The sequence below is a fragment of the Pleurodeles waltl genome, chromosome 8 (assembly GCF_031143425.1).
Source record: "Pleurodeles waltl isolate 20211129_DDA chromosome 8, aPleWal1.hap1.20221129, whole genome shotgun sequence".
NCBI lineage: Eukaryota > Metazoa > Chordata > Amphibia > Caudata > Salamandridae > Pleurodeles > Pleurodeles waltl.
The window spans coordinates 965,845,926-965,867,310 of record NC_090447.1 but is presented as its reverse complement, the minus strand read 5'-3'; positions in this window follow the sequence as shown (position 1 = coordinate 965,867,310).

Below are 21,385 nucleotides of genomic sequence, written 5' to 3'. Positions count from 1 at the left end.
TATTCAGAACACAACCCCGAACCCAGCATGAAAGCGGGGAAGCAGTTACGGCGGTGCGCAGCATACAGCATAAAGGACACCCAGTGGCACAACACCCAGCGGTCTCTCAGGCTGTCACAGCATATCCGTGGCAGGCAGCTAACCAGCACAGCCGACGTTTGATCCAGACAATAACTTTTGTACAGTGAAATACGAGGCCTGTGGATGAGTTCAAAGTAGTTCATCAGCTGTCTGAGGCGTCACCTCTGGGTGGCAGGATGAACCAAGGTCAGAGGATGTCTCAAGGGAGGAGCCTATGTCACCAACAGAGTCTGTGGGATCTGCTTCACCATCCGAAGTCACTGAGAGAACGCCAATGGCCGCTGTGGTTTGCAACGCACAAGGACGTCCCTGTATAATTTGTTCCAGATCAGGGGCGCATTGCACCTCCCCCAAAGCAGCCACTCTTTTTTTGCGGTTCCGACGTCTAAGGGGCTGTAGATTCCGAGTCACTCGCTCTGTCATGCCGGGATCAGGTTGATCAGTTCTGAAGATTCCAGCTAGTCCCACGTTGCCTCGGGTGTGCTGAAGAAGTGCGTTTTATTGTCTGCCACCACTCGCAATCTGGCCGGGAACAGCAGAGAATATGACAAATTAAGAGAACGGAGTTTGCGTTTAACCACCAGGAAGGACGCCCACTCCCTTTGTACATTCATGGTGTAATCTGGGTATATCATAACTGGGGCATTTTGCACAGTAATTGGAGGAAGTGTTCATACCGCTCGTAGTATGATATCCCAATATGCATAATGTAAGAGCCGGAGGAGGAATGGACGTGGGCCAGCACCAGGCGGTCAGGCCCTAGTAGGAACTCTGTGGGCTCGCTCAATTGAAAAAAAGGGTGTCAGCGAGCTGTCCGACAGCAGCCCTCGGAGACAAGACTCAGCAAAAGCAACTGCATCTGGGGTCTCCACACCCTCTGGTAGACCCACTATTCTAAGATTGTTCCGTCTAGTGCTACTCTCTGCGTCCTCCACATGATGCTCCATTGTCTCTATCCGTTCCAGCGCAGTTTGCAGTGATGCTTCCAATTGGTTTGACTTAGGCGTGAGGTCTTGAAACTGTTCCTCTAGCGTGCGGGTTCTATCTGCTAATTTGCGATTGTCCACATGTAGGAGGGTGAGATCACTGGCCACCTTATTGATTTTGCCCTCCAACGAAGTCCAAGCTTGTTCCAGAGAGGCGCCTATGCGCTCCTCAGCTGCCAGCACTGCGTCTAATTTGGTGTCATCTAGGGACATAGATTCCGATCGCAACATCTGAGGTTTGGGGCCGGTACCACAACAGAGGCGACCCGTACTCGCCATATTGATATCCAGAAGGAGGGCACGCACTGCTGGACCGGCTGGCACCTCACAGATGGAATAGGGGGCCGCTTGCGTGCGCAATGTGACAGTCCAGGCGCAGCAGCACGAGCAGCCTCCCCACCCAGCCCCGCTCCGTTGCACAGGTTCACCACCAGTCCACCAGCATTACAGTCTCGCCGCTCGTTTATGGTGGCCGGTGTGTTAAGAAAGCCCCGTCAGAAGAAGCTGGATTGCCAATGCCGACTTCTTTCACTTCAGCTTTCGAGCCCCAGATTTCAAAATCAGGCACCAACCCAACCGCTCCCCCTCCTGGCATCGAATGGGTTATGAAGGGTGTCTCCGCAGGTCGGTATCGGGGCAAGAGATTTAAGGGTCCCCTCGCCTACCGCCCTTTAAGTCACAGTGGTTTCCCAGATCGCCTCGTCATCTAGGGTGACCTGGGTTGACGAGCTCCGCAAGTTTAGGCACCTCCAGCCCAGAAGCGCCACATATAGCTCTCACCGCCAGGTAAGTCGCCGCTCACTCGATGTCCCGGTAGAGCCCGACGTCTTCTCCCGACTCCCTCGTAGCAGAGGGAATCTCCACAAGGGGTCAGGCATCTCTGGGCCAGCCCGCGCAGTGTCCGCAGGTGAGGCCGTGCTCCTCGTTTCCCGAGAAGGGAGCCCGTTCCGCCAACCAGCGGGCTCGACACACCCCTGCCAGCCCCCTCCGGCTCCAGAGGAGTCAGCAGTCGGGTAGACTTCGCCGTGGCCTCCAGACTGCTCCCCGAGCACCGTGAAATGGAGGATAAGCGGGGTTCCGCTGCGGAGCGCCACAAACTTGCGCCCGCCATCTTGGCTGGCAAGCCACGCCCCCAAGTATGTGCATATTCATCCTGAGATGCAGCAATAATCTGTAGGTCTGTTCAACCCCCTGAAATGTGACCGCCTGTCCTGTGTGGAGGGGCAGGTGGCAGTGAGATAATGCCGCTGACGTTGTGTGCTGTGGCAGTAGGTGGTCGTGAAACCGCCCTGCAATTCCTCATTGGTTACTGTTGGGCCCTATGGTGTACAGTGGCCAATGGCGATCTATGCCGCTGGTGACGGTATGCAGTGCCGAGGACGTGACTGCCATTTTCTATCTGATTACTCACTTGTTTCCTGACCTTCCATAGGAGAGGACCTACACTGCATGTGCTGCTGTGACCTGTGTCTGGAACCTACCATGGCCCCTGTAACCTGGGAGAGGGCCCCAGCCTTCACTTCTGAGGAGTTGGAGCGACTGGTGGATGGGGTCTTACCCCAGCACGGACTGCTGTATGCGCCTCCCGACCAACAGGTGATTACACCTTGTGCACGATGCATGTGGCATGAATGCATGGTGTTCTCCTGTCTGTATTGCATCTGCAGGTCAGCGCCCATCAAAAGAACGGAATATGGTGTACCATCACCAAGGAGGTGCAGACCCTGGGGGTCTATGGCAGGCAGAGCACCCACTGTCAGAAACAGTGGGAGGACCTGAGACACTGGGCACGGAAGACCGTGGAGGCCCAGCTGGGGATGGCCTCCCAAGGAGGAAAGGGTGCCCGTTGGACCCTGACCCCCCTGATGGCCCGCATACTGCCGATGGCCAACCCTGAGCTGGATGGGCACATGAGGGCATCACAGCAGCCACAAGAGGGTGAGTACAGTGGCTATCATTACAACTTATGGCTGGTGGGGTGGTATCCGGGTGGTGGTTGTGTTTTCTTGTGTGCCCCTAGGCCAAGCCATTCATAGCAGCGTAGGTCCTCTGGTGGCTAAGGGTCTGAATGGGAACTACTGCTTACCTAGCTTGTTAGTATTCACTCCCGGGCAGGGCTGCGTGGGTCCCAGGTGTGCTGTAGTTGGCAGTGTGTGCCCCTCCTCATTCCTTATTGACTAGCCATTTCACTGGTAGTGCTGTGCATAGTGCATAGGCCTGTTCCCTGTGTGTGAGGGTGCTGTGTAAGCCAACGGTGGTGTTGGTGCAGTCATTGACCCTATGTATCCTTTGTCTCTCTCCCCCCTTTCTTGTTTTGTCACCCTGTCCTTATGTGCATTAGCATCATCTGGCGGAGGAGCAGAGGCACCGGTGACAGAGGAAGCTGCATCCCACAGGGCCCTGTAGGCAGAGGGCACCAGTGGGAAGGAGGGCGAGGGCGAGGGGAGCACCACGGCGGAGACTGGAGGGGATAACACAGACTCTGATACCTCCTCTGATGGGAGCTCTCTGGTGGTGGTGGACACCTCTGTGACCAACACAGCTACATCCACCACCCCTGTACCAGCACCACCCTCCCAGAAGCCCCTCAGCCAGTTGCCTGTGCCCGCTCACCCAGGAGGGTGGGCATATTCTTCGCCCCAGGCACCTCAGGTCCTGCCCCGTGAGCCCTGCTGCCCTGAGTGAGTAGGCTATTGACCTCCTGAGATCCAGCTCTGTACGGCAAACAACCATTGTGAATGCCATCCAGGGGTTGGCAGCCCAGACGCAGCAATCAAATGCATTCCTGGAGGGCATTCACAGTGGATTGGCAGCCAAACAGAGATCGATTCAGTCTCTGGCCTCCTCTCTGATGGCAGCCATTGTCCATGTTTCAATCGCCCCCTCCAACTTCCACTTCCCAGTCCCATTCTCCTCAACCCCATCCCAAGCACACAGGAAGACAAGCATGCACACAAGACAACCCCCAAGAGTGTAACAGACAAACACAAGCACCACACTTCATCCCACAGGCACTCACACAAACACTATTCAGTTGCAGACACAACAACATCCACTATCTTCACTGTCTCCCCCTCCTCCTCCTCCACCTCCCGCACAGTTGCGTCTACACTCACACCTGCATGCACTACATCAATATCCACTACCAGCATCATCACCACACCAAGCAGAACACACACCTCACTGGCAGACACCTCAACAGATTAACAATTATAAAATTGAGAATGTGTAATACTTCCCAAACAAGAATTGGGCTCAGACGGGGAGTTGTTCTTCATCTAAATAATTTGCTGTCAATCATTAACATTAAGTTCTGATACAGGGGTAAAACGATTATGTGTTGTGAGTGATGAACAAAAGGCAGGGGACTGGGAGGGATCATCCTTCATTTAGTGCCCGGGGGCAATAGAAATACCAGAGTGGAAGGGTTATGACTTGGTGGTTTGAAATTTGTGGGAACCTGGATCTATTCGTGTGCAAAATTATTTCCATCAAGTAGGGAGATTTGAAAGGCATTGTAACACAATCACCAGAGAATAGTTTAGATCCCTTGCCCATCAATCCAACACTTCTTACCATTTCAGGTCCTCAAAGAGGCCCTAGTTAAGACAGTTTTACTTCCCACCCAGTGAATGTCTTTATTGTTTAGACTTTCCCAGGATTCAGAGTCAGGCTGATCAAGGAGCCGGTACACTCCCCAAAATGACAACATACAGAGGGGCCCTGGGGTAGGTCCAGAGCTGGAGACGGGCCTACCCTTGTTGGTGCAAAAAGAAAAGTATTAGGGATGTTAGATTGTCTGGTGGGAGTGAGGATTGGAAGAGGCAGATAGGTGGATGGAGCAGTGACAGGAGGAGCTGCAATAATGGGCTTAGGTGGCAGAAGGCTAGGTTGAATGTTAGAGAGCAGTGTATGTGTAGGGGAAGGAGCAATCAAGGTAGCAATGTCGTTAGAGGTTAGAATCAATCAGTCAATCAATCATTGGATTTATAAAGCGCGCTACGTACCCGTGAGGGTTTCAAGGCGTGGGGGGGGGAGAGCTGGTGTTACTGGTCGAAGAGCCAGGTCTTGAGGAGTCTTCTGAAGGTGAGTAGGTCTTGAGTCTGTCGCAGGTTGGTGGGGAGGGTGTTTCAGGTTTTGGCGGCGAGGTATGAGAAGGATCTGCCACCGGAGGTCTTTCTTCGGATGCAGGGGACGACGGCGAGGGCGAGGTTAGTGGAGCGGAGCTGACGGGTGGGGGTGTAGAAGCTGAGTCTGTTGTTTAGGTAGGCTGGTCTGGTGTTGTGGAGCGCTTTGTGAGCGTGGGTAAGAAGCTTGAAAGTGATCCTTTTGTCCACGGGGAACCAGTGAAGGTTTCTCAGGTGGTGGGAGATGTGGCTGTGGCGGGGTACGTTGAGGATCAGCCGGGCAGAGGCGTTTTGGATGCGTTGGAGGCGTAGTAGGTCTTTTGCTGGGCTGCCTGTGTAGAGTGCATTGCCGTAGTCCAGCCTGCTGCTGACGAGGGCCTGTGTCACTGTTCTTCTTGTTTCTGTCGGAATCCACTTGTAGATTCTGCGGAGCACGCGGAGTGTGTTGTAGCAGGAGGAGGAAACTGCGTTGACCTGTTTAGACAAGGTGAGGGAGGAGTAGAGGATGAAGCCCAGGTTGCAAGCGTGGTCGGATGGTGTCGGCGGGGTTCCTAGTGCGGTGGGCCACCAAGAGTCGTCCCAGGCGGAGGGGGTGGGTCTGAGGATGAGGACCTCCATCTTGTCCGAGTTCAGTTTCAGATGGCTGTTTCTCATCCATTCGGCGATGGATTTCATTCCCTCGTGGAGGTTGGTTTTGGCGGTGTGGGGTTCTTTGGTGAGTGAGAGGATGAGCTGGGTGTTGTTGGCGTAGGTGAGAATGTTGAGGTTGTGTTGTCAGGCCACTTGAGCGAGGGGGGCCATGTAGATGTTGAACAGCGTCGGGCTGAGGGATCAGCCTTGGGGTACGCCTCAGATGATGTCGGTGGCTTCGGAGCAGAAGTGGGGGAGGCGGACTCTCTGGGTTCTGCCGGAGAGGAATGAGATGATCCAGTCGAGGGCTTTTCCTTGAATTCCGGTTTCGTGGAGGCGTGATTTCAGGGTGCGGTGGCAGACTGTATCGAAGGCGGCAGATAGGTCCGGGAGGATGAGGGCTGATGTTTCACCGTTGTCCATTTGGCGTCTGATGTCGTCTGTGGCGGCGAGAAGGGCGGTTTCGGTGCAGTGGTTTTGTCTGAAGCCGGACTGGGAGGGGTCTAGGATGCCGTTGTCTTCGAGGTGGCTGGTTAGTTGTGAGTTGACGATTTTTTCAATCACCTTTGCTGGGAAAGGGAGCAGGGAGATGGGTCGGAAGTTCTTGAGGTCGTTGGGGTCTGCTTTGGGCTTCTTGAGGAGGGCGTGGATTTCGGCGTGTTTCCATTTTTCAGGGAATGTCGCTGTTTGGAAGGAGATGTTGATGACCTTCCGTAGTTGGGGGGCGATGGTGGAGTCAGCTTTGTTGTATACGTGGTGGGGGCAGGGGTCTGACGGAGATCCTGAGTGGATGGAGTTCATGATCTTGCGTGTCTCTGTGTCGTTCACGTTGGTCCAGGAGGTCAGGTGGTTTGCATAGGTGGAGTGTTCGGGGTGGGGTCTGGCGTGGGAGTGGCGTTAAAACTGTTGTGGATGTCGGTGATCTTCCGGTGGAAGAAGGTGGACAGTGCGTTGCAGAGTTCTTGGGATGGAGGGATGTCATTGATGTTGGCGCTGGGGTTGGAGAGTTCTTTCACGATGCTGAAGAGCTCTTTGCTGTTGTGTGCGTTGTTTTCCAGGCGGTCTTTGAAGTGGGATCGTTTGGCTTGTCTGATGAGTTGGTGGTGCTTGCGGGTGGCGTCCTCGTGGGCTGTGAGGCTGTCAGGTGTGCATTTGAGGAGCCATTCCTTTTTTAGCTTCCGACAGTCGCGTTTGGAATTTAGGAGCTCGTCGGTGAACCAGGTGGCTTTTCTTCTGGCTTGGTTGTTGGTGGTTTTTTTGAGTGGCGCAAGGGTGTTGGCGCAGTCGTTAATCCACAGGGTGAGGTTGTTGGCGGCGGTGTCTTGGTCGGTGGAGTCGGGGGGTGGGTTCTGGGCGAGGGCGTTGGTAAGCTGGTCTTCCGTAACTTTGCTCCAGCATCGGCGGGGTGGTTGTTGGGTGCGATGGTGCTCAGTATGTTTCTTGTAGGTGAAGTGGATGTAGTGGTGGTCGGTCCAGTGGAGTACGGTGGTATGGTTGAAGGTGACGTAGGCGCTTGAGGAGAAGATGGGATCAAGCGTGTGGCCGGCGATTTGTGGGTTGGTGTGTTGACGAGTTGTCTGAGGCCGTGGTTGGTGAGGTTGTCGATCAGGGTAGTGGAGTTGGTGTCGTTGTTGTTCTCCAGGTGGAAATTTAGGTCCCCGAGGAGGATGTAATCCGTTGAGGTGAGTGCGTGGGTGCTGGTGAGGTCGGCAAGGGATTCGCTGAATGGTGCTCGTGGTCCGGGGGGTCTGTAGATGAGCGTTCCTCTTAGAGTGGTGTTGCGGTCGGTGTGGATGCTGAAGTGTAGGTGTTCGGCGGTCTTGAGGGAGTCGTCAGTGTGGGTGTCAACCTTGAAGGAGGATTTGTGGGCGATGGCTATGCCTCCTCCGATTTTGTTGTTGCGGTCCCTACGGATGATCTTGTAGCCGTCCGGGATGGCTATTGCGATGTCGGGCGCCGAGGAGTCGTTCCACCAGGTTTCGGTCAGGAAGGCTACGTGTGGGGCGGTGGAGTCGAGCAGGTCCCAGAGCTCGATGGCGTGCTTGCCTGCGGAGCGGGTGTTGAGAAGTATGCAGTGGAGGTGGTTAGTTTCGGTCTTTGTTGGTGTAGTTGTTCTGTCGCAGGTGAATCTGCAGGTGCGGCATGCGAAGGGTCCGTGGGTGTTCCTTGGTGAGGACTGGGAGCATGCTGTGATGTGGCCGGGATTGAGGGCATTGAGTTGGTCGGCTGTGTAGCGGCGTCTGGAGGTGCAGGGGTCTTGCGGACCAGGGGGGGTGGCGCTGGGCGCGGTCCAGGCACGGACGGGCGCAGACAGGCTTGCCGTTGGTGCTAGAAGAGCATGTGATTTATATTTACCATGGAAGTGCAATGATTCTAGACAACTAGCCAAGGGATTTTCAATAACAGATAGTCTAGAGAACAATGAGTCTAATGATGATTTAATTAGGACACCCACAGATTGTGCACATGTTAGTATACATTTAATGTATTCTGGGTTTGCTAGAGGTGTCATGGGGGTGGATTTACCCTTTTTGCTAGTTGGCCTACTAGGCCTCACCACAAGCCCCATGTCAGCCTAGGAGCTGCAGTTGGCTGCTTTCATAGAGGGGGCTGGCAGTTTCTTGCATTTCACTGGGGGGAGCCTGCAGGGGTATTATGGGAGACGTCCTTGGAAATGAACTGGATACACCCATTAAAAACTGAGCATGTATTCAGACTCATACGCCCCCATTATTATAGTTCAATGCAGTAGAAGGGACAGCACTTACTGTGTCTGCTGATTTTTGTAGGCATGCCCCCACTCTTTCCTCGACCAAGGTGATCTCTTTATTAATCAAACCAATCGCACTTGACAGGAGGTTCCTTATAGTTGTAATGGGCTTGCCCTGAGTCTTGGAGATGGATAGTTTTCTTTTGGCCATAAGTTAAAAATGCAAGGCCAAGAGACTGGGCCCAGCCATGTCTGGCCACAGACAGGTGCCTATGGGCCAGTTCTTGTACCGGTTTTCACCTGGGCACATGCGTTGTGTGTGTCGCAGGCGTCCCGCACTGTGGCCAGAGTCTGCCATTTTTTAGACTGCATCAGCAGCTGCTGGGTTCCTCCTCATGAGCTTGGGAGGCTGGTGGAAGTAGTCCCACATCAGCCATGGCGTCAGGTAATGTTGCAGGTGGTGTGGGCATAAGAAATTCCTTTTTAAGTTGAACCAGCACTGTAGGTGAATGCAAACACTTTAGAGCATGTGACCAGCATATGGGACCCTCCTTGTGATCTAGGCAGGCTGGGGGACATAATCCCACACCAGTCAGGGCCTCAGTAAGGTTGCAGGTGGCGCGGGCAGGGGAGACCACTTTTTGAGGTTTAACCTGGGGTGCAGGCGAACTCCTGCACTTTAAAGTGCATCACCAGCTGATAGGCCCCCTCTTCCGAGCTACAGTCCTTTGCTGGTTTCTGTTGAATTAGTCTTCTCCCATGTACATCTGGTTTATTGGTGCTGTGGATATGTATATTTCTCCTTTTCTGAGACATTGACAATTAATCCCTCTCACCAATAAGTATTTGCTATGTAATTTGGATTTGTGTAGCGTTGGATCATCCCCAAAGAGGTATCTTAGCAATGCAGAAGTTGGAAAAAACGAGGCACCTGAACTGAGAAACTAACTACTAGCTATGCCATATAGGGCTGCATTAGCTAATGTAAAGCATGATCAGAATAACTAGTTTTTTTATTAGCATTTGTTTGAAGAAGGGGGTTGTTCTTGTCAGATGGAGATGTATTGCAAGGTGTTCTAGTGATATCCTGCAAGGACGAAAAAAGGGTGACCCCAAGATCTTCAAAGGTGAATAGGAGGGGTGGAGGCCAGTGCTTGCAAGGTGGAACCAAGAGCCCTAGATGGTCTATTCAGAGAGAGAGTCTGTTTTGCAGATAGCAAGTTCTGGCAGTGTAGATCACTGTGTGTGTGTGGCACGGGAACTTGAAGATAGCTCCTTCATGCTAAGACAACCAATGCAGGGATTACAGTTATCAAGGGGGTATGCACAGACAATAAAGACCCTGTGAGCAGTAACATTTTGAATGGTCTGAAGTCTCTTTAGTAGGTATCCAGAGATGCCTTCATATTATGCATTACAGTAGTCACAATGGCTTGTTATGATTGCCTGAATGATGCTTTTTCTTTTCCTGAGAGGAAGGTATTTAAAGACCTTGCAAACATATGAAGAATGCCATGGCAAGATGTGGAAATTGTAGTCACCTGTTCATCCATAGATAAATTATCATCCACCAGGATGCCAAGGTTTTTGGCTGACTCTGATGAGGAAGGAGGAGAAACTAATTATTTAGGCCTCCAATCAGTAGACCTGAAAGTATTTGCTTTAACGAACAGTACAACCTATATTTATTCCCCATTTAACTTTTACGTTAAGCAGTTTTCTACATTCAGTCATTGACAGCACACAAGCATTTCAGGAACCTAACTCAAGGTCCCTCAAAATGTTCGGCAATAGAGATAATAAATCATGTGCCATCTGCGTAAGGCACTATTTTAAAGCCAAAGTTTCTGACAAGGGTGAGGTCAGGGCCTGGTCTCCTGCCCTTTAGCTCCTCAAAGCCGGGACCCTCTCTCCGTCTGAACACCAGGTACTTTTTTTTGGTCTCTGGTCCTTCTTGAAAGCACCCTGCAGATCAAGGCAGATGACCCTCACTCTGCCTACATTCCTTAGGCCCCATAGCCTCCTGGTCACTTACAGAACCATCTCCTCCAGGGTTCTCCTGTAAATACTGCACCCTACTGCACCCAGAAGGAGTAGGGAGACTGTTAGAAATGGGTTTTCTAATTGGCAGAGGTATACATCCTTATCCAAGTAGTGACAACAATCCTAGTCAGGGTAAGTCACAACAATATCCAAATTATCCTGTGCCCACCCTCTGGTGGCTGGCACTGAGCAGTCAGGTTTAACTTATAAAGAAATGTGTAAAGTATTTGTGCAATAAATGATACAGGAACACAATGAAAAACACCACAAAAATAAACCACATAGGTTTAGAAAACATTTAGAAAAATAGATAATATCTATCTGAATAAAATAAGGTAAAAACGACAAAGATCTAATAAGCACAAGTTGAAATATCACTTTTAAAAGTTTTAAGAGTCTCAATCTTTAGAAATCAATAGCTGTTTCTTTGTAACACACAGTACCTGGGCTTGCGTCAAAAATAAAGATGCATAGAGATCCCAGAGGACGAAATGCATGGAAAAATAAGGTGCTATGTCAGATTTTCCAGTGAGGCACAAACAATGCTTTGTTTCTTTCCATGCTGCAAGTGTTTGTGTCGTTGTTCAGCACGCACTCTTGGTTTCTCACTGTGATGCAGAGGTATTTCAACACCCAGCGACGATGCATTGAAAATCTTGGATGCACTGGTAGAATGAGCAGGCGCTGCATTAATCCAGTAGGTGATGCGTCAAATTATCCATCGCAAGGCAAGCGCTGTGTTGAATTTCAAGTGGGGAAGTCAGTACTATGTCATTCCTGTTCGTAGTTGTTAGAAATGGGGTCTTTGGTTGACAGTCTGGTTACCCCCTGTTCAAGCAAGGACCCTCACTCTAGTTAGGATAAAAGAGAATCACCCTCAGCTAACCCCTGCTTACCCCCTTGGTAGCTTGGCAGAGCAGTAGGCTTAACCTCAGAGTGCTAGGTGTAAAGTATTTGTACCAACACACACAGTAACTTAATGAAAACACTACAAAATGACACAACACCAGTTTAGAAAAATAGGAAATATTTATCTAGACAAAACAAGACCAAAACGACAAAAATCCAACATACACAAGTCAAGTTATGATTTTTTAAAGGTTTAAAATAAAAAGAGTCTTTAGGTAGTTGTAACACCACACTAGCGCTGCTAGCGTGAAAATGTACCTGGTTTGCATCAAAAATAACCCCGCACGGGCGGTGTGCGTCGAAAGTAACCCTGCACGGCTGTGTGCGTCGAAAACAACTCGGCACGGCGGTGCGCGTTGAAAAAGCCAGCCACACGACGATCCGAAAGTCCCGCGGCGCAGGGTGCGATCTCTCAGCCTCCGTCAGCGATGCTGCGCATCGTTTCTCCTGCTCCGGGCGTCGGTTTTTCGGTCGCGTTTCCTGCGGCGTCGTTTCTCAGCTGCGGAACCGGCGTCGCGTCGTTTTCTCAGCCGCGATCGGATTCGCGTCGATCTTTTCTCCGCACGGCGCTCGGTGCGTGTATTTTTGTCCTTAGGCTGCCAGCCTCTCCTTTCAGGGTCCCAGGAACTGGAAGGGCACCACAGAGCAGAGTAGGGGTCTCTCCAGAGACTCCAGGTGCTGGCAGGAAGAAGTCTTTGCTATCCCTGAGACTTCAACAACAGGAGGCAAGCTCTACATCAAGCCCTTGGAGATTTCTTCTTCAAGATGGAAGGCACACAAAGTCCAGTCTTTGCCCTCTTACTCTGGCAGAAGCAGCACTGCAGGAAAGCTCCACAAAGCACAGTCACAGGCAGGGCAGCACGTTTTCCTCAGCTATCAGCTCTTCTCCAGGCAGAGGTTCCTCTTGGTTCCAGAAGTGTTTCTAAAGTTTGTAAGTTTGGGTGCCCTTCTTATACCCATTTTAGTCTTTGAAGTCACCTTTCTTCAAAGGGGACTCACACCTTCTTGTGAAATCCTGCCTTGCCCAGGCAAGGCCTCAGACACACACCAGGGGGCTGGAGACAGCATTGTCAGAGGCAGGCACAGTCCTTTCAGATGAGAGTGACCACTCCACCCCTCCCTCCTAGCAGAGATGGCTAATCAGGAAATGCAGATCACACCCCAGCTCCCTTTGTGTCACTGTCTGGTGTGAGGTGAAAAACAACCCAACTGTCAAACTGACCCAGACAGGGAATCCACAACAAGGCAGAGTCACAGAATGGTTTAAGCAAGAAAATGCTCACTTTCTAAAAGTGGCATTTCCAAACGCACAATCTTAAAATCAACTTTACTAACAGATGTATTTTTAAATTGTGAGTTCAGGGATCCCAAACTCCACATGTCCATCTACTCTCTAGGGGAATCTACACTTTAATCATATTTAAAGGTAGCCCCCATATTATCCTATGAGAGAGAGACAGACCTTGCAACAGTGAAAACGAAATTGGCAGTATTTCACTGTCAGGACATATAAACCACATTACTATATGTCCTACCTTATCCATACACTGCACCCTGCCCTTGGGGCTACCTAGGGCCTACCTTAGGGGTGCCTTACATGTAAGGAAAGGGAAGGTTTAGGCCTGGCAAGTGGGTACACTTGCCAAGTCGAATTTACAGTGTAAAAATACACATACAGACACTGCAGGGGCAGGTCTGAGACATGATTACAGAGCTACTTATGTGGGTGGCACAACCAGTGCTGCAGGCCCACTAGTAGCATTTGATTTACAGGCCCTGGCACCTCTAGTGCACATTACTAGGGGCTTACTAGTAATTCAAATATGCCAATCATGGATGAACCACTTACATACAATTTAAACAGGAGCACTTGCACTTTAGCACTGGTTAGCAGTGGTAAAGTGCCCAGAGTAACAAAAACAGCAAAATCAGAGTCCAGCACACATCAACAACCTGGGGAACAGAGGCAAAAAGTTAAGGGAGACCACGCCAAGGATGAAAAGTCTAACACGTGTCCCCCCCAGCTAAAAGTGGGGAGCAACTACCCAACCTCATGGGAGTTCTCATCACTAAGGCGGAAGAACCTGGACAGACCATCAGCATTGGCGTGCTTTGTACCGGGTCGATGTTCCACCGTAAAGTCCATCCCCTGTAGGGAAATGGACCACCTCAACAGTTTTGGGTTCTCACCCCTCATCTGCATTAACCATCTGAGGGGTCTGTGGTCGGTCTGAACTCGGAAGTGAGTCCCAAACAAGTAGGGTCTTAGCTTCTTCAGTGCCCAGACCACAGCAAACGCTTCACGTTCTATGGCACTCCACCTACGTTCCCTGGGTAGTAACCTCCTGCTAATGAAGGCTACGGGTTGATCTAGGCCCTCTTCATTCAGCTGTGAGAGTACTGCTCCAATACCATGCTCTGAGGCGTCTGTCTGTACAACAAACTCCGTGGAGTAGTCAGGTGCCTTCAGCACAGGTGCTGTGCACATGGCAGCCTTCAGGGCATCAAAAGCGTTCTGGCAAGCCTCTGTCCAGATCACTTTCTTGGGTTGCTTCTTAGAAGTCAACTCAGTTAAGGGGGTAACAATGGTACCATATCCCTTAACGAACCTCCGATAGTATCCTGTGAGACCTAAAAAGGCTCTCACTTCAGTCTGGGTCTTGGGAGGCTCCCAAGCCAGAATCGTGTCAATCTTAGGCTGTAGGGGTGCCACCTGGCCACTCCCCACCTGGTGTCCTAAGTACACAACAGAACCCTGCCCTATTTGGCACTTGCTCGCCTTAATAGTGAGGCCTGCCTTCTGCAGGGCCTCTAACACTCTCCAGAGGTGTTGCAGGTGTTCCTCCCATGTGGAACTAAACACAGCAATGTCATCCAGGTAGGCGGCACTGAACTCATCCAGTCCTGCCAACACCTGGTTGACCAACCTCTGAAAGGTGGCAGGGGCATTCTTCATCCCAAAGGGCATCACATTGAAGTGGAAGTGCCCATCGGGGGTAGAGAATGCTGACCTCTCCTTTGCCCCTTCAGTTAAGGCAATCTGCCAGTACCCAGATGTTAAATCAAACGTACTGAGGTACTTGGCAGCTCCTAACCGATCAATGAGCTCATCAGCTCGGGGGATGGGGTGTGCGTCAGTCTTGCTGACCGCATTGAGACCCCGGTAGTCCACACAGAACCTAAGTTCTGGAGTGGCACCAGGAGCAGCAGCCTTTGGGACCAAGACCACTGGGCTGGCCCAAGGACTGCTGGAGTGCTCAATAACCCTGAGGGCTAACATTTTGGAGACTTCCTCCTTAATGCAAGCCCTCACCCTGTCAGTCACCCTGTAAACCTTATGTTTAACAGGTGTACTGTCCCCAGTGTCCACATCATGTGTGCACAGGTGTGTGACTCCTGGGATCAGGGAAAACAGCGAGGCGAACTGTCCCAGCACGTGGCGACAGTCCCTCTGCTGTTCCTCAGTCAGGGAGGGGGAGAGGATCACTCCCTCCACAGACCCATCTTTCTCTCCTGCAGACAGGAGGTCAGGAAGAGGCTCACTCTCTTCCTCCACCCCGTCATCTGTCGCTAGGAGCATGGATAGCTCAGTTCGCTCAAAGTGTGGTTTGAGGCGGTTGACATGTAGGACCCTCAAGGGGTTCCTGGGGGATTGCAAGTCTACCAGATAGGTGACCTCGCTCTTTCTTTCCACCACCTCAAAAGGCCCAGTCCACTTATCTTGGAGAGCCCTAGGCTCCACTGGTGCCATGACCCACACTTTTTGTCCAGGCTGAAACTCAACCAGAGTGGCATTCTGGTCGTACCACCGTTTCATATCCTCCTGGCTTGCTTCCAGGTTCTCCTGAGCGAGACTCCTGAAGCGGGCAGTCTGGTTTCTTAGTGCCAGCATGTAGCTAAATACATCCTGGGGTGGTTTACTAGGAGCTTTCTCCAAAGCCTCCTTCACCAGACTGAGCGGTCCCCTCACAGGGTGGCCATAGATGAGCTCAAAGGGGCTAAAGCCAAGTCCCTTTTGAGGCACCTCCCTGTAAGCGAACAGAAGGCATGGCAAGAGGACGTCCCACTTACGCCTCAAGGGCTCTGACAGGCCCTGAATCATGCCTTTCAAGGTGCGGTTGAATCTCTCAACCAGACCATTACTTTGGGGGTGGTAAGGGGTGGTGAACTTGTAGGTTACCCCACACACCTTCCACAGAGACTTCATATAGGTGGATATGAAGTTTGTACCCCTATCAGATACTACCTCCTTGGGGAACCCCATGCGGGTAAAAACCCCCATCAAGGCACGTCCCACCACGGGGGCGGTGACCGTCCTTAGAGGAATAGCTTCTGGGTACCGTGTGGCATGGTCCACCAAGACCAGGATGAACCTGTTGCCCATGGCTGTCTTGGGATCCAGAGGCCCCACAATGTCAATTCCTACCCTTTCAAAGGGAGTACTGACTACCGGTAAAGGTTGGAGGGGAGCTTTGCATTTCCCCCCACTCTTGCCACTTGCCTGACAAGTCTGACAAGATCTACAATAAGCAGCTGACTGCTTGTTCATCAAGGGCCAGTAAAAGTGGGAGACAAGCCTCTTATAGGTCTTGTCCTGCCCTAGATGTCCTGCCAAAGGCACATCATGAGCCAAACCCAGTAGGAAGGTCCTGAAGCCCTGGGGTACCACCAGCATACGAGCTGACCCCGGCTCAGGAACCTTAGGCTCACTATACAGGAGGCCATCCTCCCAATAAATCAGGTGAGTACCTGGCGCCCCGCCAGCCGCCTGGGCTGCAGCCTGCTGCCGCAGTCCCTCAAGAGTAGGGCACTCCTTCTGCGCTGTGCAGAATACTTCCCTGGTGGGTCCCCCTTCCTGCTGCCACTGCGACAGCTCAGGGACCTCCCCCAGTTCAGCCACCTGTTCCCCTGTAGGTTCCGGGGCATCACCCTCAGGCTCTGCCTCCTCCCGGACCGTGGGAACTTCTGGGGCGGGTTTCCCGCGCCTCCTGCCTTTCCTCTTCTTGGCGGTCCCCTGGGCCACTGTTTCAGGCTCCAGGGGCTCTTGACTACCCTGATTGGCTGCCATAGACCGGGTGGATACGCATACCCACCCAGGCAGACCCAACATCTCCAAGTGAGACCTGTGTTCCACCTCCTTCCAAGGGGAATCTTCCAGGTCGTTGCCTAGCAAACAATCAACAGGCATGGTTGGACTCACAGCTACTTTCCAGGAACCTGAGACCCCCCCCATTCAAAGGGAACCTGCGCCACTCTGCAGAGGCGCTCAGAATTGTCTACTGCAACTACTTGGTGAAGTACCCGGGGATCAATCTGCTCTTCAGACACCAGGTGACTCCTCACTGTAGTCACACTGGCTCCTGTGTCTCTTAGAGCCTCCACCCTCTGTCCATTGATGGTCACCCATTGCCTGTACTTCTTAGTGTTATCAGGCACTAGGTTTCTCTGGACCATCTCACTGTCCCCTAGTGAGACAAGGGTCATTTCTGCTGGTTCCCACCCACCTGAAACCAACTCCTCCCCAAGCGCTACACTGGCCAAACCCTGGGACGGTGCACCAGTGGGTGCCGGTGTACTTTTGGGGCATTTGGGGTCCCCCCTCACATGACCCACCTGGTCACATGAATAGCACTTACGTAGGGGACCACCTGCCATTGGCTTCCCTTTGGAGAACCATGGCTTCTTTTCACTGGGGGGTTGGGAATCCTTACCCTGGGAATCAGTTTGGGGCCCTTTAGAGAACTCATCCTGTTTGCCCTTACCCCCCCCTTTCTTCTGAGAGGGACCCTGCCCACCCTTGGCGTGGTCTCCCCCATACCTCTTTTGGACCCTGGTGCTCTCCCAGCGGTCCGCTTCCTGTGCAAGCTTCCTGGGGTCAGTCAGCTTGCTGTCAATGAGGTGCTGGCGCAGCTCTGGAAAACATAAACTGTACAAGTGCTCCCAAGCAATTAAATTGTAAAGCCCTTCATACGTGTTTACCTTACTGCCCTTCACCCAACCATCCAGTGACCTGCAACAAGAATCAACACATTCCAACCATGTTTGGGATTCCTTTCTCTTGTAGGATCTAAACTTCTCCTTGTACTGCTCAGGGGTGAGACCATACCTGGTAAGTAAGGCCTCCTTCATGGCAGGGTAGGTGAGACTCTGAGCATCCCCTAAGGCCGTCAGTGTGTCCCTCCCCTCTGCCTCAAAATGCTTCCACAGGGCTGCCCCCCAATGAGCTTCAGGGACCAGGTTCATGTGGAGAGCTGACTCATAACCCTTGAACCACAAGTAGATATCATCCTCCCTCTTATAATCCCTCACAAGGTCTTTTGGGATGTGTACCCTTCTCTCAGGCTGCACTGTAGAATTGCTGCCACCATCCCTACTGGACTGACTCCTCTGATCAATCTCTTTTAAACTGAGCTCATGAGCCATGTTTATCTTCCTTTCCTCAAGGGCCAGCTTTCTCTGTTCCACCTCTAGACTGAGCTTTTTCAGCTCCAACTGGTACTCCCTCTCTGCCTGTCTGTCCTGTAACTCTCCAGGTGTCAGACTCTTGGAGGACACACTGCTACCTGCCCTGGAGATTCTCCCCTGAGACATAGCAGGCCCACCCACTACATCAGTGTGAGTGACTTGCAACTCCTCTTCCCCCTCTGGCTCCTCATCTGTGTGCCCCTCAGCTGCTTTGGCTGTCACCCAGGCCCTCAGCGCCTTTTGCAGCTCATCCTTCTTGGATGAGCTCTTAATGGGACAGCCAACATTACTACAAAACTGCTTCAACTGAGCCACTTTGTAGCTCTCCAATTTCTCCAAGTCAAAAGCAGCTTCAGCTAAGGCATCTCCAGACTGAGACATGATGAGAGGTTAAAAAAATATGCACAGTTCCAAAAACAGAAAAGCAAGTTCTCAAATGAAGTTCCAGAAAAGTCAATCACGGGATCAGCGAAAAAAAAAGAAACTGAATGCAGAGAAAAACAGTCCAAGTAGAAAAAAACAAAAATCACAAGACTAGTAGTATGTGGTCACGTAGTGGTCTGAGATCAAAACAGTAGTGTACACTTAATTACTGTATGTCAAGTACAAATACAAGTCCAAATCCCGACCGCTGGTCACCAATGTTAGAAATGGGGTCTTTGGTTGACAGTCTGGTTACCCCCTGTTCAAGCAAGGACCCTCACTCTAGTTAGGATAAAAGAGAATCACCCTCAGCTAACCCCTGCTTACCCCCTTGGTAGCTTGGCAGAGCAGTAGGCTTAACCTCAGAGTGCTAGGTATAAAGTATTTGTACCAACACACACAGTAACTTAATGAAAACACTACAAAATGACACAACACCAGTTTAGAAAAATAGGAAATATTTATCTAGACAAAACAAGACCAAAACGACAAAAATCCAACATACACAAGTCAAGTTATGATTTTTTAAAGGTTTAAAATAAAAAGAGTCTTTAGGTAGTTGTAACACCACACTAGCGCTGCTAGCGTGAAAATGTACCTGGTTTGCGTCAAAAATAACCCCGCACGGGCGGTGTGCGTCGAAAGTAACCCTGCACGGCTGTGTGCGTCGAAAACAACTCGGCACGGCGGTGCGCGTTGAAAAAGCCAGCCACACGACGATCCGAAAGTCCCGCGGCGCAGGGTGCGATCTCTCAGCCTCCGTCAGCGATGCTGCGCGTCGTTTCTCCTGCTCCGGGCGTCGGTTTTTCGGTTGCGTTTCCTGCGGCGTCGTTTCTCAGCTGCGGAACCGGCGTCGCGTCGTTTTCTCAGCCGCGATCGGATTCGCGTCGATCTTTTCTCCGCACGGCGCTCGGTGCGTGTATTTTTGTCCTTAGGCTGCCAGCCTCTCCTTTCAGGGTCCCAGGAACTGGAAGGGCACCACAGAGCAGAGTAGGGGTCTCTCCAGAGACTCCAGGTGCTGGCAGGAAGAAGTCTTTGCTATCCCTGAGACTTCAACAACAGGAGGCAAGCTCTACATCAAGCCCTTGGAGATTTCTTCTTCAAGATGGAAGGCACACAAAGTCCAGTCTTTGCCCTCTTACTCTGGCAGAAGCAGCACTGCAGGAAAGCTCCACAAAGCACAGTCACAGGCAGGGCAGCACGTTTTCCTCAGCTATCAGCTCTTCTCCAGGCAGAGGTTCCTCTTGGTTCCAGAAGTGTTTCTAAAGTTTGTAAGTTTGGGTGCCCTTCTTATACCCATTTTAGTCTTTGAAGTCACCTTTCTTCAAAGGGGACTCACACCTTCTTGTGAAATCCTGCCTTGCCCAGGCAAGGCCTCAGACACACACCAGGGGGCTGGAGACAGCATTGTCAGAGGCAGGCACAGTCCTTTCAGATGAGAGTGACCACTCCACCCCTCCCTCCTAGCAGAGATGGCTAATCAGGAAATGCAGATCACACCCCAGCTCCCTTTGTGTCACTGTCTGGTGTGAGGTGAAAAACAACCCAACTGTCAAACTGACCCAGACAGGGAATCCACAACAAGGCAGAGTCACAGAATGGTTTAAGCAAGAAAATGCTCACTTTCTAAAAGTGGCATTTCCAAACGCACAATCTTAAAATAAACTTTACTAACAGATGTATTTTTAAATTGTGAGTTCAGGGATCCCAAACTCCACATGTCCATCTACTCTCTAGGGGAATCTACACTTTAATCATATTTAAAGGTAGCCCCCATATTATCCTATGAGAGAGAGACAGACCTTGCAACAGTGAAAACGAAATTGGCAGTATTTCACTGTCAGGACATATAAACCACATTACTATATGTCCTACCTTATCCATACACTGCACCCTGCCCTTGGGGCTACCTAGGGCCTACCTTAGGGGTGCCTTACATGTAAGGAAAGGGAAGGTTTAGGCCTGGCAAGTGGGTACACTTGCCAAGTCGAATTTACAGTGTAAAAATACACATACAGACACTGCAGGGGCAGGTCTGAGACATGATTACAGAGCTACTTATGTGGGTGGCACAACCAGTGCTGCAGGCCCACTAGTAGCATTTGATTTACAGGCCCTGGCACCTCTAGTGCACATTACTAGGGGCTTACTAGTAATTCAAATATGCCAATCATGGATGAACCACTTACATACAATTTAAACAGGAGCACTTGCACTTTAGCACTGGTTAGCAGTGGTAAAGTGCCCAGAGTAACAAAAACAGCAAAATCAGAGTCCAGCACACATCAACAACCTGGGGAACAGAGGCAAAAAGTTAAGGGAGACCACGCCAAGGATGAAAAGTCTAACAGTAGTGTGTTGATTTTTCAGCCACGATGCAGGCTTTGCGTCGATTTCTGCAGGCATTGCATTGATTTTTGACGCACAAGGAGTTTCTCTGAAGAGGTGAAGTCTTTGGTGGCCCTGACACTTCAGAAACAGGTGGCAAGCTCAAGCCAATCCCTTGGAGAACACTTCAGGTAGAAGGCAGAGTCCTTCCAGCAGAGTCAGAGGCCAGCAGGGCAGCAGGGCAGCAGGGCAGCAGGACAACAAGCAGGGCAGCAGTCCCTCTCAGCAAAGCAGTTCAGATGAATCTTTTGGGAACCCAGGCAGTTCCTCCGACAGAGTGCAGGTGTAAGGCCAGAAGTGTCTGATTTGGTGAGGTCAGAAACCCAGTTTGTATTCCCAGAAAAGCCTTTGAAGTGGGGGAAACTTCCAAGAGTGGTTTTGAATTGCAGAAGTTCCCCTTTCAGCACAGTCCTGTCTACCAGGATCCCTGTGGGAGGCTGTCAGTCCTTTGTGTGAGGGCAAGCCACTGGCCTTTGAAATGTGACTGTGAGCCCCTCCACCCTTCCTGCCCAGGAAGACCCATTCAGTATGCAGATGAGATCAGATGTGACTGAGGCCCTCATTACGAGTCTCGCAGTCATAAGACCGCCAGACTTGCGGTGGCGGTTTTACTGTCGACTGGC